Source organism: Cavia porcellus, unplaced genomic scaffold (genome assembly GCF_034190915.1).
Source record: "Cavia porcellus strain 051 isolate PalLab524CR breed Dunkin Hartley unplaced genomic scaffold, mCavPor4.1 scaffold_12, whole genome shotgun sequence".
NCBI classification, from domain to species: Eukaryota; Metazoa; Chordata; class Mammalia; order Rodentia; family Caviidae; genus Cavia; species Cavia porcellus.
Genome location: NW_026947495.1, coordinates 27,526,924 through 27,542,500, shown reverse-complemented (window position 1 = coordinate 27,542,500; position 15,577 = coordinate 27,526,924). Strand labels below are relative to the sequence as shown.

Here is a 15,577-nt window from a genome sequence, read left to right as displayed (position 1 = left end):
GTTTCAGTTAATAAAATTGAATATGTAATTAGAACCTAATCAACAAATAAAAGCCCAGGTCCTGAGGATTTACTTCTGAATTCTACAAGAAATTCCAGGAAGACTTAATGCCAACACTCCTTAAACTCTTCAATGAAACTGAAAGGGAAGCAAGTCCCCCTCAATCATTCCTGGAAGCAAGTATTACCCTAATACCAAAACCAGAGAAAGACCCAACCAAAAAAGAAATTTACAGGCCAATCTACCTAATGACCATAGATAGAAAAATCTTCAATAAAATACTGAATAACCGAGTATCAGTTAATGAAATTGAAAACATAATTTAAAAATTATTGACAAACAAAAGCCCAGGAACTGATGGATTCACAGCTGAATTCTGTAAGTAATTTAGAGAAGATTTAACACCAACACTCCTCAAACTCTTCAATGAAATTGAAAGGAATCAATTCTTCCTAACTCATTTCTAGAGGCAAGTATTACCCTGATACCAAAACGAGAATAAAGACCAAATGAAAAAGGAAAAGTACAGGATAGTCTCCCTAATGAACATAAATGCAAAAATTCTCAATAAAATACTAGCAAACAAATTGCAGAAAATCTTCAAGAAGACTGCACACCATTTCAAAATGGGATTCAATACAGAAATATAAAAATGGTTCAACATTTGCAAAGCAAAACTTGTTATAACCTAGTTCTAACCAATGTGCCCCCTTCCTGTTGTGTATGCACCATTTCAATAGAGATTAAAATTCCATCTCCAGTAAAGACTTAAGTTTCAGCTCCTTATAAATCCCCCTCCCTTCCTATCTCTCTAGGTTAAGTTTCTATTTCCTGAGAAAACTGTAAAAGCCTTAGGTATCAGTTTCCTGTAAGCCCCTCCCCTACCCCTCATCCGGGTATCTGTAATAAAATGTGCTGTTCTTTAAGAAATGCTTAACTTCAAGGAAATTACAGGAAGTTTCGTAAGGCCCAGATGCTATCTAGCTGTGTCAGGGATTACAACATTCCTGTGGTTTTTAGCTTTAAAAGCTTAATCCCTCAGCTGTGAGGCACACAGTCTGCAAATTGGCTCCTGGAGACTGTGACCCCAGGCCTGGCCTAAAATAAAGCCTTTGCTCCTCAAATTTTAATTTCTTGCTTCCTTGGGTTTTATTCTGGGGTCCGAGCTTTCACAAAAATGTAATACACCATATCCACAAAACCAAAGACAAAAATCACTTGATCCTCTCAATAGATGCACAAAAAGCTTTTGATAAAGTCCAATTGAAGATACAATTAAAAACCTATGAATAAAGAGAAGTCCAGGCTCTGATAGATTGACTGCTGAATTCTACAAGAAATTTAGTGAAGAAGTAACACTACTACTTCTCAAACTCTTTAATGAAATTGAAAGGGAAGCAATATTTCCAAATTCATTCCTGGAAGCAAATATCACTCTGATTCCAAAACCAGAGAAGATCCAAGTAAGAAACAGAATTACAGGCCAATGTCCTCAATGAACATTGATGCAACAACTTCAATAAGATACTGGCAAACAGACTGCAGCAAATCATCAAGAAGATTGCACATCATGATCAAGTGGGATTCATCCTAGGAATGCACGAATGGCTCAACATGTGTAAATCCATAAATGTTAACAGCGTCAAGGACAAAAATCATATGATCACCTCAATAGATGCAGAAAAACATTTGACAAAGTCCAGCATCCATTCATGATAAAAACCCTATCAGAACTTCTACAATAACAACATGTAATATATCAACTAGAGATGATTGCTTAATGTTATTTTGTCTTGAAATTCTCTTACTGTTCGATTGTCTGTTCATTTTTTATGCTTTGATTTTGTAACTTGACCAACTACTTCTAAGATAACAATATGTAATGTATCAACTAGACATGATTTCTTAATGTTATTTTTTGAAGTTCTGTATCATTTCTACCCTTTTATCTATTTTTTAAATAAAAATATATAAGTCCTATCAGAAAATCAGAATAGATGGTCTTTACCTCAATCCAATAAAAGTCATTTATGACTAACCAACACTAACATCATACTAAAAGAACAAAAACTGAAAGTTTTTGATCTAAATTCAACAAAAAGACAAGAATTTTCACTATCACCACTCTTATTCAACATCATTCTAGAAACCTTAGACAGAACAATTAGAAAGAGAGGGAAACAAAAGGAATAAGAATAGGAAAGGAAGAAGTAAAACTACCATTATTCATAGACAACATGATTCACTACATATAAGATCCCCAAGACTCCAAAAGACTTTTAGATTTAATAATCAAATTCAGTGGCATAGATGGATGAAATTCAGTACTCAAAAATCCATAGTATTCCTGTATACATACAATAAACTCATTGAGAAAGAAATTAGGGAAATTACATGCTTCACAATAGCATCCAAAAAAAAAAAATACTCAGGAATCAATCTAACAAGAGAAATATATATATATATATATATATATATATATATATTTTTGAAAATTATACTACTCTGAAAAAATCAAAGAGGACCTCAGAAAAGAAAAGATATTCTTTGCTCTTGGTTAGGAAGAACCAACATTGTGAAAATGGCCATACTCTCAAATCTAGTATACAAGTTGTATGCAAATCAATATGCAATCCTGATCAAAATACTATTAGTATGCCTCACAGGTCTAGAGAAAATATTCTTAAATTTTATTTGTAATCACAAGAGACCTAGAATAGCAAAGATAATCCTAAGTAACAAAGGCAAGAAGAAAGCATCACAATCTCTGTCTTGAAATTACAGTACAATTCCATTTTCTGATATCCTCTTCAATTTCTTCTTTCAGGGTACTATAATTTTCTCTGGATAGATCTTTTACTTCTTTCATGAGATTAATTCCTGAGTATTTCATTTTTTTGAATGCTATTCTGAAGGGTGTGGCTTCTCTTATTTCTCTCTCAGTGATTTTGTTTGTTAGTGCATAGAAATGCTATTGATTTTTGAGTTTTGATTTTGTATCCAGCTACATTGCTGAATTTACTTATTATATCTAGGAGTCTTTCAGTGGAGTTTTGGGGGTCTTCTATGTAGAGTATCATGTCATCTGCAAATAATGATAATTCAACTTCATCTTTTCCTATCTACCCCTTTTATTTCTCTCTCTTGTCTAATTGCTCTGGCTAGTATTTCCATTACTATGTTGAATAACAGTGGTGATAAGGGTCACCTTTGTCTTATGCCTGATTTTAAGGTAAAGGCCTTCAGTTTTTGGCCATTTAATATGATGCTGGCTGTTGGTTTGTCATAGATGGCCTTTATCATATTGAGGTAAAGACATCTATTCCAATTTTCTGTAAGGTTCTTATCATGAATATGTGTTGGATCTTATCAAAAGCTTTTATTGCATCTATAGAAATGATCATGTGTTTCTTACTTTTGGCTTTATTGATGTAGTGGATTACATTTATTGGTTTACATATATATGTGCACCCATGTTTACTACAGCACAGTCTGCAATCCCTAAATCTTGGAAACAACTCAAATGTCTATCAGCTAAGGAATGGATAAAAAAGGATGAGGAATTTTTATACAATGGAGTAATACTCAGCTATAAAGAAGAGTAAACTCAAGTTTTTTACAGGTATATGGATAGAACTAGAGAACATACTCATAAGTAAAGTAAATCAGACTTACATTGTAAACATCATATTGTCTCCCTAGTGTAAGAACCTGAAAAGTAAGTAAGATCCAAAAGGTACAATAGATATTGTGAAAGGGAAAGAAACTACTCAAAAGGGAAAAACTGGTATGGAGGGAAAGAGAAAAGGGAAAAATATTTATATATACAAGATATCTAAAATAATTTTCTACTCAGTCTATTAGTTCATTGAAAGTAACAGTGCTTATATTTTTTATCAGTTTTGCACATCTATATCTGGTAATATGAGCAACTATTTTGAAGACAACAATATGCAATATAATAACCACTGTTAATTTCCTATCATCTTGTTTTATAATTCTATGATGTATTTATTGGGTTTTTATTATTTTTAAAATAAAAAGCAATAGGGTATCTAGCAATTGGTCCATCAATGTTTTTGCTTCTATATTCTTTCCACCAAACTTTGCTGAAATTTTTGGAAAGTCTGTCGTGTCCATTCTTAATTTTCTTCATGAAACAATATTTTAAATAGCCCTAGATATTTAAAATAAGTTCTAGGAAGAAAATTTTGACTGATATTCTCAACTTTCATGCTAAAAAAGTATTTTAAAAAATGAGGTGTTTTAAATCATAAATGTAAAATAAATATCCTGAAAATAACAAATAAAAAGTGTATTATCCAACTCTGGAAACCTTAAGACACTAAAATTTCTGGCAAATACTAAAATTTCAGAAAAATATTTTTTCATCAGCTAGGGTTGCCTAAGACAAATTGTCTGTACTATTATATCATCATTGTCACCTAAAATACTATATAAAGAAGATATTCTACAGCTTAATGTTGGTGATAATTATTTATTTTGAGAAATAAAAACACAAATCTCTAAATTGAAGCCTCCTAGCACTGCAGAAAATAATTATTCTAATAATTGAAATCACTGTAGGGCAGTGATACATAGCCTTTTCCAACGAATTAGTAAACAACTGAAAGTATCCCAAACCATAGCAATTACCTCAGTTCCTCTTAAACAAAACAATATGGAAGAGATTCTTAATGAATTGGAAAAAAGTTAATGGAATTAAACTGATGCTTAATTCTATGCAAAACATATTAAAATGATACTCATATTTAATTTTTTACAGTTTTTTAATCATTTAATCATTTTCCTGTTGATTTGTATTTGTCTCTTAACTATAAGTTTTTTGCCCCACTTTAAGTAGATTTATCTATAGTGTCTCTATTTGTCCAGCTGTGAAATTTTAAAATTTTAATTTTCATTTAAATTCTTGAAAAATGCAATTTCTATTTTGCAACTGATTCAGTAAATAAACACCACAGACAACTCAGTTTTTTTTTTTCCTTTTTGGTCTATTTTTAGTGAAGAATAGATTGAAATAGTATATCATAATTATTACTGAGAAAATTTCTATGAACATAATATTTTTAAGGACTAATACTTGGCTTTTATTTTTTGGATGACTTTTAAGTATGAGCAAAGTTCATTCAGTTTGGTACACTCTAAAATGATTAATAATAATGTTCATACTATTTTATTTTAATTTTAAGATTACTTAAAAGAAAGAACACTATCAATTCACACTTCCTGTCTTCTACATAGAGCCACATTTCATTTATTTATTTTCTAAAATTAATTCACACTTTTCTTCTATATACAGAGCCATCTTTCATTTATTTATATTCTAAACAATAAACAGACTTTTCAAAAGTAGCACTAAAGCTTCCAAGTGAAATGCTCACATGTACTAAAATTGGAACGATACAGAGAAGATTAGCATGGCCCCTGCGTAAGGATGACATGTGGAATATTACTCAGCTATAAAAATGATTATCTTGAAGCCTTCATATTGAAATAGAGGCAACTTGAGACTATTCTCATAAGTGAAATAAATAAGAATCATATTTATAAATATCACATTGTGTCTCTAGTGTAAAAATCAGTAAGAACTGTAGGAATAATAAAACCCAAAATGTGTAACTGCTATTGTCAAAAGGAAAGGAAAAGAAAGTGCTCTAAAGGATATGACTGCATGTGTGTTTAAGTGTTTATGATTAATAATCATATTACTAAGTTTTTGTTGGATCGCTGAACAGAGAACTGTTTGCATTCTCACTGTTTGAATGTCCACTTTGTGTGCTTTTAATTTTGTAACTTGAACAACTATTTCTAAGATGACAGTATGTAATTTGTCAACTACTGATTTCTTAGTGGTTTTGTTTTTTGAAATTTCATATTATTGCTTCCCTTTTTTCTGTTTACTTTTTTCCTCTTTAAATGAAAAAAAATCTTCCAAGTGCAATATATCATTATATTAAGTTACTATTTGATGTATGCATGGTCTTGCTTTGCTGTAAGCACAACCAATAAATTAAAAATATAAAACTAACTCCTAAATATTGGATTTCTTTTAAGTGGCTTCTTTCCCTCCCCAGTAAATCCTCCCTTTCCACTACAGAATTCCTGCAAGTACTATTTTTTAAAAAACTATGTGAATTTTCTCCTTCCCCTTTCATTCTTCCACTCTAATCTAGAGGCTAAGTAAGTAGACTGACAGAAATGTGGATGCAGATACAGACATACACATATAGATGCCATATATACGCATGTACATATATACACATACATGAGGAACGAACTCATATTTTTTTCTTTCTAACCAGTATTAAAAATCCACTTTGAAAGACCAAGTATTTCAAAGTTAGGAAGCTCTCATAAAAGATTTCTGCCTGCAGCTGAATACTAAGAGTTCACTCCAAATGCAGTTTCCTTTGAAAATTCACACCAAATAGAACAGAATAAAAGAGGAAACAGAATATTTGTACAGCCTCCATTAAGAAATGGAGAGAACATGAAAAAAGGGATCACAGAAACAGAGCAAAAGATCTAAAGGGCTAAGAAGAGCAGGTGGAAGGTACTGGACTGAGGCTGATTTCCACAGTAAGTGAGAACCCCTCTAACTTGCACAGATGCCTAGGAAAGCATAAACACACAGCTTGATTCAGCTATTAGCTGTGAGTATTCCCCCGACCCCCTGGGTACTCAGGATTCAGAGCCCCATGTGTGCCTCCCTCCCCTCAACAATGTAAGAGGCTCTAATGCTGGCCCCAACTGCCTTCTTCCATTTTACAGTCCCTGGAGTTCTGTCTTTTCATAAGGCCACATGCTCCCTCAATTTTACATTATCTATAATGATCACTTATTTCACTGCCTGATGATTTACTTTCTTCAAATGGTTGGTTATCATTGGTACATTTGCTTAAAACCACAAACAACATTTCTGGTATACAATAGTGTGTTAGATATGAAAACATTCTACCAAAGTTTAGTGGCAATATAGGGTATCATGTTTATGAAAGATGATTATAAATTTAACTGTTAATCTAAGAGCAATGGCATGGTCTTTGTACTACATAAACAGCATAATTCATGGTTATGCATGATATAGCAATGGTATACAGAACTATTATAGCATTGTATAAACAATATTTCTCATATAATTTTTGTTTTCTTATAATTCTTTTGATATATCACTATTAGTTTTTCTTTCTGAAATTATCTGTTTCTGTGCTGCCTCACCAAGCAGATGGCAAACTCTCTCAGACTGGAGAATGAGGGAATCATTTATCCTCAAGGCCTAGAATACAGAAAGTACCAAGGAGAATACCTCACAAATATCTGATAGCTAAAGGGAGGAGGAAGAAATGGAAGGAGGCAGGAAGTCAGGGAGGTAGGGAGGAAGAAAAAAGAAAGGAATGATGGAAGGGAAAAAGGTTGTAAGATTTTCTTTGATCGAACTCATGACTACATGCTTGCAAGGCAGGCACTTATGATGCTGAGCTAAATCTCCAGCTCCTCTTAGTAAGATTTTACAACTACACTAAATAGGCTGATGATGACAGTGCTCAAGAAACTATAGGGTTTCTTATAGCTCTACCAATGATTCCCTTCATTGTCTTAAGCCGAACATATGGCAGTTTACATAGTTCATAGCATGAAGTTCATATTGGGGAGTAAATGTGAAGGCAAAGGCCAAGGGTTCAGTGAAGAAGCGTCCCATATTGGATCCCACAGATTCAACTTCCTGAACTGAAAACCCAGCACTGTATAAGTCTGTGAAATACCTGGAACAAAAAAGATGGTGAATTTATCAGATCAATGGGGAAAAAATATTGTATCAAATGGAATATGCATTTGCTAAAAATAAAAGATTCTTTTCTTTGTATCTCCATTTTTTTTTCTTTATCCTTTGTCCAATTATTTCATTTCTTGCAAAATTATCTCCCCGTGAGACCTTGGATCTAGTCATTGAAGGTTTGTGTGGGTCTTCAAACCATCTACTTCCTCTCCCCAAGTGAAATGCATTATAATTACCTCAGCCACCAGTGTCCCAAGCAAGTCACAGAAAGCCCCTGGCACAGAGAAAGAAATCCGATCCAGATACCAAGCTCCAATTTCTGTAGCCATGAGTTTCTCCTCATATACCCTTAGTTTATAACAGATTCATAGCCATCTAGGGAAAGTAAGTGAATACCCTTCACAACCACATCAGAGTACAGGTCTGTTCTGACTAGTCTCCCAATCAAGCAAGCGCTGGAAAGTCGGAACTCGTCCAGAAATTGGGGTAACAAGGAATGTTACCACTGACCCAGTGGGCCCAGCTGCTGCATCCCCTTCTCTCCACCTGCTTCCGTCTCAAGGATTGTAAAAGATTTATTCAGACAACTCTTACAACAGCCCAGGATAGTTCATATTATTTCTGCCATCAACAGGGTGCCCCCAGCATATGGAACCGGTCAATGATGCCGATTTCACCCCCTCACTACCTTGTCTGATGCTCTCACACAACACTGAAGAGTACTGACATGCATGGTAGAATATTATATTTTATCTCCCACAAAATACCTGACTTTTGGGGAGCATTTGGTAACACCACTGGGATGGATTTAATCACAAGGTTTAAAGCATCTTGCTTACCTTAAGGACATTCTCTCACCTCACAAGGAGACTCTACTAGGTCCGAGAACTCCTCTGCAGATTCCTATTCTCTTGCCCATCATGAGTCATAAAAAGGTGGCAGTGCATGTGCTGTAAGTTGGCAGCTGTGGCTAATATGCTGGGAGGCTAGAGGAAACTTTATGCTTTATTTCTAATACATAAAGTATTTTCTTAATAAACAAGTCTGTCCTCCTTCAAAGCAGCAGCTCAGTTCTCTGGCCCTGTGCTGTTAGCCAAAGGGCAGGATCCTTCCGTTTGTGCAAGTTTCAGTCATTGGTCTTTTAGGTCAGGGCAGGTGCTAGCCTGCATGTGCCTCTGTCACCCAGGATGTAGGGGAAGGGCAGGGTGGAGTGAAAAGCCTCCATCCTGTCCAATTCTAGTTTTGCAGAAATATGTGAGAAAACATATTTTTAGATGCCTTGTTACCTTTCTTTCAAAAAAACATTCTGAAAACAAACAAGAAAACAACAAAATAAAGCCAAATTTAAAAATTACCTCCTAGTGTCAGACAAAGACCATCTTCAGAACTGTACTATTCCTGCAAAATCAAGTTTTTGTTCATTTTCATGCCAAATTATTTATCACCTTACTCCTTTTCAACAGCCAAGAAACTTATATTTCCTAGACCAGTAACATAACACTAATAACAATTCTATCAACTATGAAGCATTTGATAGACACCAGACATTACGTTATCTAATTCCATGTTAGAAAAACAAACACACTCTGAAAAAAAGTTTTTTAAATAAAAGACGCATTCTAGGTTACCATCTTGCACATTTTGGCAAAGAAAAGAATACATGCTACATTAATATTTACCAGGTAAATAAGGGAAAGGCATGAGTGTAAACCTAAGTAAAAATACAGAGGCATGGAGTGGGTGTACAACTTGTCCGGACCAACACACTAGTATGACTAAAGCTGCACCTGAGTGAGTTTCACCCAATATAAATGTCTCTTCCCCTGGGTGATGTGAAAAATTGACCATTCTTAATTTCCTCCCATGTGAATACACTGGAGTGGCCTCTTCTCACAGGTCCCAGAGCTGCTTACCCTGAACCAGTCTCTCGAGTGCTTCTCCTTTGTCCAATGATGATTCAGAAATCCTATACTTCTGGTAAGTTCCTCTGGCATCTCTGCTCAATGTTTTCTTTTTCCTAAGAATGTTCATCTGAATTAATGAGTTCACCTCCCATTTATAGTGACTTTCCACCACTCAGACTGTAAAGAGTGGACTATATGCCATAAAGGGCCACTGTCTGCTCTCTCAAGTCAGGCTCTGCTCTCTTCCCAAACATCAGCCCATGTAGAAGAGGACAAAGGACAATGATTTACATTTAAAAGGAGAGCAGAGGATAAACTCTTTGTTAATCATCTTGTAAATGATGTGACAAATACCTATAAAAATCTAAGGGAGGAAACATTTATTTTGGATCACGGTTTCATAGGTTTCAGTCCATGGTCACTTGGCTCCATTATTTATGGACCTTTAATGAGGCAGAGTATCATTGCAAAGAATGCAATGAGCCAAACTGCTCACGTAATGGCAGTTTATAAGCAGAAATAGGAAGAGGCCGAGATTCTCATATATACCCTGTATGACTATGGTTTATTTCCTCCAACAAGTTTCCACTTCCCAATAGCACAACCAGATGAAGACCAAGCCATCAACACAAGAGCTTCTGGAGGACATTCCAGAGCTGAACTAGAACATACTCAGAGGACACATGGTTGTTTCTGTTTCTGATGTTCTAAGTTGTCTTCCTAGCTTTCATTTTAATAAAGAGGCCCAGTGTGCTGATCTCAAGGTCTCTTCTAATTCAAAACTTCTAGAAAAATATTAGTATAAATATGTTTTATAATGATCCAAATAACAGTGGCCTTTAAAACTATAAAGAGATCAATTACATGCTATCAAATTTCTGATGTCAATATTAACATCAGTGTTGAGGCTGCTAATATAATCACCCTAAAGCATGCTCCTTAAGTAGCCAACAATTTCTATGTTTTGTGTTTCCCCATTCCTACTTTCTCTAGGCTCTAGACTATTTAATGGCCCCAGAATTTCCATTATGCAAACTGAATGCAGTCACTCCAGAGTAAGTGGAACTACTAATTTCAACCCTTTGACAATTAGTTGACAACCTCCAGAGGAAGAGACAGAGGTCCTAATATATACCCTTTATGGTCACACCCAACTATGCACTACTTTTTAGGCCGGCATAGGGCTATCAGGTATCAGTGACAAGTACTCTAAATCTGTTCACTAATTCATTCCCAATAGTTTCTCAACATAACTTCAAATCTGATTGTTAGCTTTAGGTTCCATAATAATTAAATCATTCTCTGAAAGCTGGCTCACCTATTTCAAAATCAATCAAGGGCAAACAAATCAGAATCTAACTAAGATGAATAAGAGATGGCAAAGCCTAACTTTTAATGAATCACTGCATCTAATGCTGAATACAAATATTTTCCAAAGGAACCTTTTGAAACAGTATTCTTGGTTTGTTAAAATCATGGTAAGAACACAAAATTCCTTTCTTGTGTGTTATAAATAAGATTTTCTAGAGAAATATCTACTTGTCAAAGTTCACTCTAATGGAACTGTCTTCAAAAAAAATAACAATATCAAAAAGACTGAATGATTAAAAGTCACTCCCCAATAATTTAAAAAAATACAACCCAAGCAGTGAGTAGTGTTTATCCAGAAAATTGTTTCATTTCACAATCATCATTTAGTGACTTTATTGTATGTTTCAGAATTTAATGATTAGGAAGCAATGGGCTTCCTTGAATAATATTCTAGATGAGAGCTTTAAAAAAAAAAGGCAAGCATTAAAGAAAGACTACATTCTTAAAACAATAAACACTTATCATCAATAGAGTTTGAGGAAAATTCTTCCTACATTACCTTATAAGTCTATGTGGCAGTGGTCTACTCACTCCACACTCAGACCAGTAAGTAAGGGCAGTGTACCGCCTGGGAAAGAGAGCTGTGCTTTCTCTGCTTTGTAACTCACAAAATAGAACCCACATCCAGGAATTGCCCAAGAAATACTTGCTGCATAAATAAGATTCACAAGAACCATAAAATTCAAGGATGATGGAAAAGGAACCAAATGTCTTTTGAATCAGAATATCTTGTTTCTATTAAAACAATCAAAAAATTCAAGGAATGAGAACTTTTTTTGACTTACAGAAGCAGTGGGCGAAAGGTTACAACAATGGGGTTGTAAGTATAATTTATTTATATAATCTTTTCACTTTGTGTGTTTACAATAGAGACTTATTAAAGGTACTTTCTGAATAGAGGGAACAAGTATTTTGTTTGTGTAGAAACACACACTCCCACTCTTTCATAAGCTCAGGAAAAACTCATTAATTTCAAGTTTCATGCTAAAATCATCAGGCTCCATGCATTTTCAACTTTCTGTTATCCAAACCTGAGCTTATCATTTTCATAGATATTAATTTTTTCTCTTGAAAGATAAATCTTGAATCTTTTTAAAACTTCCATAAAATATTTATTGTAGAGGTTATATAAGCCAGGAGAATTAAAAGAAGTAGCATACAAGAAGACAGGTTTATGATAAAAAGTGCTCCTTGGAAATATGAAGTACCTAATAAATAAGATGATAAAGCATTAGATATAGAAAACAGACATAGCCTGATGTGGTGGCATATGCCTATCATCCCAGCACTAGGGAAGCTGAGGCAAGAGGATGTCTGTGAGTTCAAGGCCAGCCTGAACTACATAGTGAGAGCCTGTTTCAAAAAACAACCAAACAAAATTAAAGAAAACAGATCTCTCACTCACTTTTATGTCTTTTATAAAAATGTAAGAAAAAAGCTTTTATCTATGGTTATACTATTATAATATTGAAAATGTATTTTACACTAAAATATAGAGAAGTGTTGTATAGTATGATATACTGTGTGTTTGTGTAACATGTTCTAAATTAAGCCATGGTTTAAGGCAACTTTGTCTTATTAATCAATAAAAATAAATAACTTAAAAGAGATCCTAGAAGGACTCAAAAGGATTTTTAACTGTCACAAATACTATATTATGGAGAGGAAGCAAGTAAGAAAAAACACACACACACTCTCTTTCTCTCCTCTCTCTCTCACTCTCTCTCTCTCTCTCTCTCTCTCTCTCTCTCTCTTTCACACACACACACACACACACACACACACACACACACACACAGTAGGTTTGAGAAGACCCCCTAATTTGTGGACAAAGCAGTTTGGAGATCCTATTCTCAGCATCAGTTAGACACTGAGTACAGCTCTCAGCTGCAAAGATGTCAGATCCTCATTCGTGGCGTTCCAATTGGATTCTCTTTGAACATATGCCCTTTCAAGTGAAATTAATCAATCTCTTTATCACTCTCACTGCATCTGGAGCCATAATCATTACCCAACTGCTGAGAAAGAAATGGAACCACTAATCGCTCAGGGAGTTGAGCTTAGTGTTCAAAGCAGGAAAGTTTTTATTAAGTTCTAATTTGAAAAGTGATTTTTCATGACTAGTCATACAAGATATGCTATGAACAGGAGACGGAATTATCATAGCTGCCAGCTAAGTATCCATAGGCACATTATCAACAGGTGAACAACCACAGAAGCGATACTTTGAGTTATTCAATGACTGAAATTTATAGTCAGCTCATACTATTTAACATGCAGAAATCCACATGATTTTTTTTAATTTAACATAAATGCTGGCGTCAAACACATGAATGCCTAGTAATTTATATTTTTCAAATTTCCCCACCGGCAATTTTAGGAATCCTACTTAAAACTACTGAAAAAAAAGCCTAACAAAATGCAATGAATAAGCTTCTCAAATGTAACTTCTGTTTTTCCTTTCTGTTGGCCTTTATGTTGTTTGTTTTTGGTTTTGTTTTTTTTGAGACAGGATCTCACTACATAGCTCAGGCTGGCCTTGAACTAACTATGTAGCCAAGGCTGGCAGCCTCTAGAGTGCTAGGATCTCACCTGTAACTTTTGGACTTCAAACTACTGCTCCGGGAGCTAAATATACAGTATTTAGCTTCACTCTGTAGTACAAAATCCATTTATTTTAACTGGAATACATTGTTTTGTTGCCTTACCTTATAAAATTGGACATGTTGCTACAGTATAAGAACACAGTTTTAAAATTCCAATTAAGAACAGTTACAGTTGAATGTTAAATAGCAGTTGCTTGAAACATGTAATAACAGTACAAATTAACATTAAAATAAAAAGATGTCTAACTCTGAAAGGCTTAGAGTTAAAGAAAAAGCTCACAGGATTGATATGTAAAATTTTTAAGAAACAGGAAAAAAAAAAGAAATACAGTAACCCTTCCCTATTTAAATCAAGTACTCTCAACAGAATGCAAGCTGAAAAGTACTGGCCAAGTTCTGCTATCTATTAGTTGTCTACTAATGTAACTATGAGTAATTTCCTTCGTGAGATTCATTAGTACTTTAAGATGTATTCATTATATTGATTTGTTTTCTAGAATAAAGACTTCTCACAATGAAGTTTTAGGAACATCCTTCTGGACACAAGAAGCAGCAAAAATTGCTGAAAGTTTTACTCTCCTATTATATCTCGAGTGAGTTTTAACCTATGGTGAGTTTTCATTAGGCAAAGAGTACTGAAAGCAAATTCTGCACCTGTGCTTAACATACAGTAAATTTAGAAAAATATATGTAACTCAAATATTGTGGATTTTGAATAAAAAGGCAGCATAGGCACTAAATAATAGGATTATTGGTCAATTATGACAAGATGTAAGATCTATATTTTTAAAAAATCTATCATATTCCTTTGTACTAATAGTATAACAATTCAGAAAATAAAGGAAAGTTTTTTTCAGATAAATTAAACATTTATGAATAGATGTAACCAAAGAAATACAAATTTGTACAATGAAAAGTAAGAAACATTGCTAGAAATAATTAAAATCATGGAAATACAGGAAATGTATTCCATGTGCATATATTAGGAACTTCAATATTGCTAAGATAATATTTCCAAATTTATAGATTCAACAAAATTTCTATTAAAAGTTCACCATGATTTTATATAGAAATCATTAAAGCAATGTTAAAATGGAAAATAAAAAATACTTTGAATAGCAAATTAATTTTTGAAATGACTAACTTGAAGTACTTTCACCTTCCAATTTTAAAACTTATAAAGCAACAGTTATCAAGACAACATATTATTAGCATAAAGATAGATGCAGATCAGTGAAACAGCACTGATATGCCAGGAATAGGCCTTATATTTAAGGCTAATTTAGTGCTGCAGAAAGTGTCCAAGGCTGTTCAATGAAGTATAGTCTTTTCCAACAAAAGATGCTTACAATGGATATCCACATACAAAAAGAAAATGAACTTAGAAACTTACACATACCATATAAAGAGATGATTCAAAATCATTTATATATGTGAACATAAGACCTGAAATTACAAAACTTTTAGAAGAAAATAAGAGAATGTATTCAAAACCTTGAATAAGACAAAGATTTCTTACATAAGGAAGCAGAATATAATTCGTAAATGAAAACAATCATAAATCGGATTTCATCAAAATATAAACCTTTTGTTTTTCAAAAGATATAATCGATTAAACACTGAAAAGCCATAAGATGGGAGAAAATACTCACAAACTTTATATCCAATAAAGGACTTGCATCCACAAGATACATATATAATTCTTAAAATTCAGTAAGATAAAACATCTAACTTAAAAATTCAAAAAAAATTGTAAGCCTTGATTTTCAAGGAAATATAAGTCACTAAAAAGTACTTGTAAAACAGTATTATTAGCCATCAATGAAGTTCAAATATACATCACAATGCAATATTATTTAACAACTATGAAATGGCTATGATAAAAAGAAAAACAATAA

The 15,577-nt window shown here is 33.6% G+C and overlaps 1 protein-coding gene and 1 non-coding gene across 2 annotated transcripts in view; one reads left to right on the top strand and one right to left on the bottom strand.

The window, feature by feature from the left end:
- Window positions 1-15,577, bottom strand: part of Thsd7b (thrombospondin type 1 domain containing 7B) — an 823,364-nt gene that overhangs the window by 677,494 nt on the left and 130,293 nt on the right. The gene's annotated exons all lie outside the window — the stretch shown is intronic.
- On the top strand, window positions 5,390-5,492 carry LOC111754219 (U6 spliceosomal RNA). The gene has a single exon (XR_002788925.1). It is a non-coding gene; the product is annotated as a U6 spliceosomal RNA (small nuclear RNA).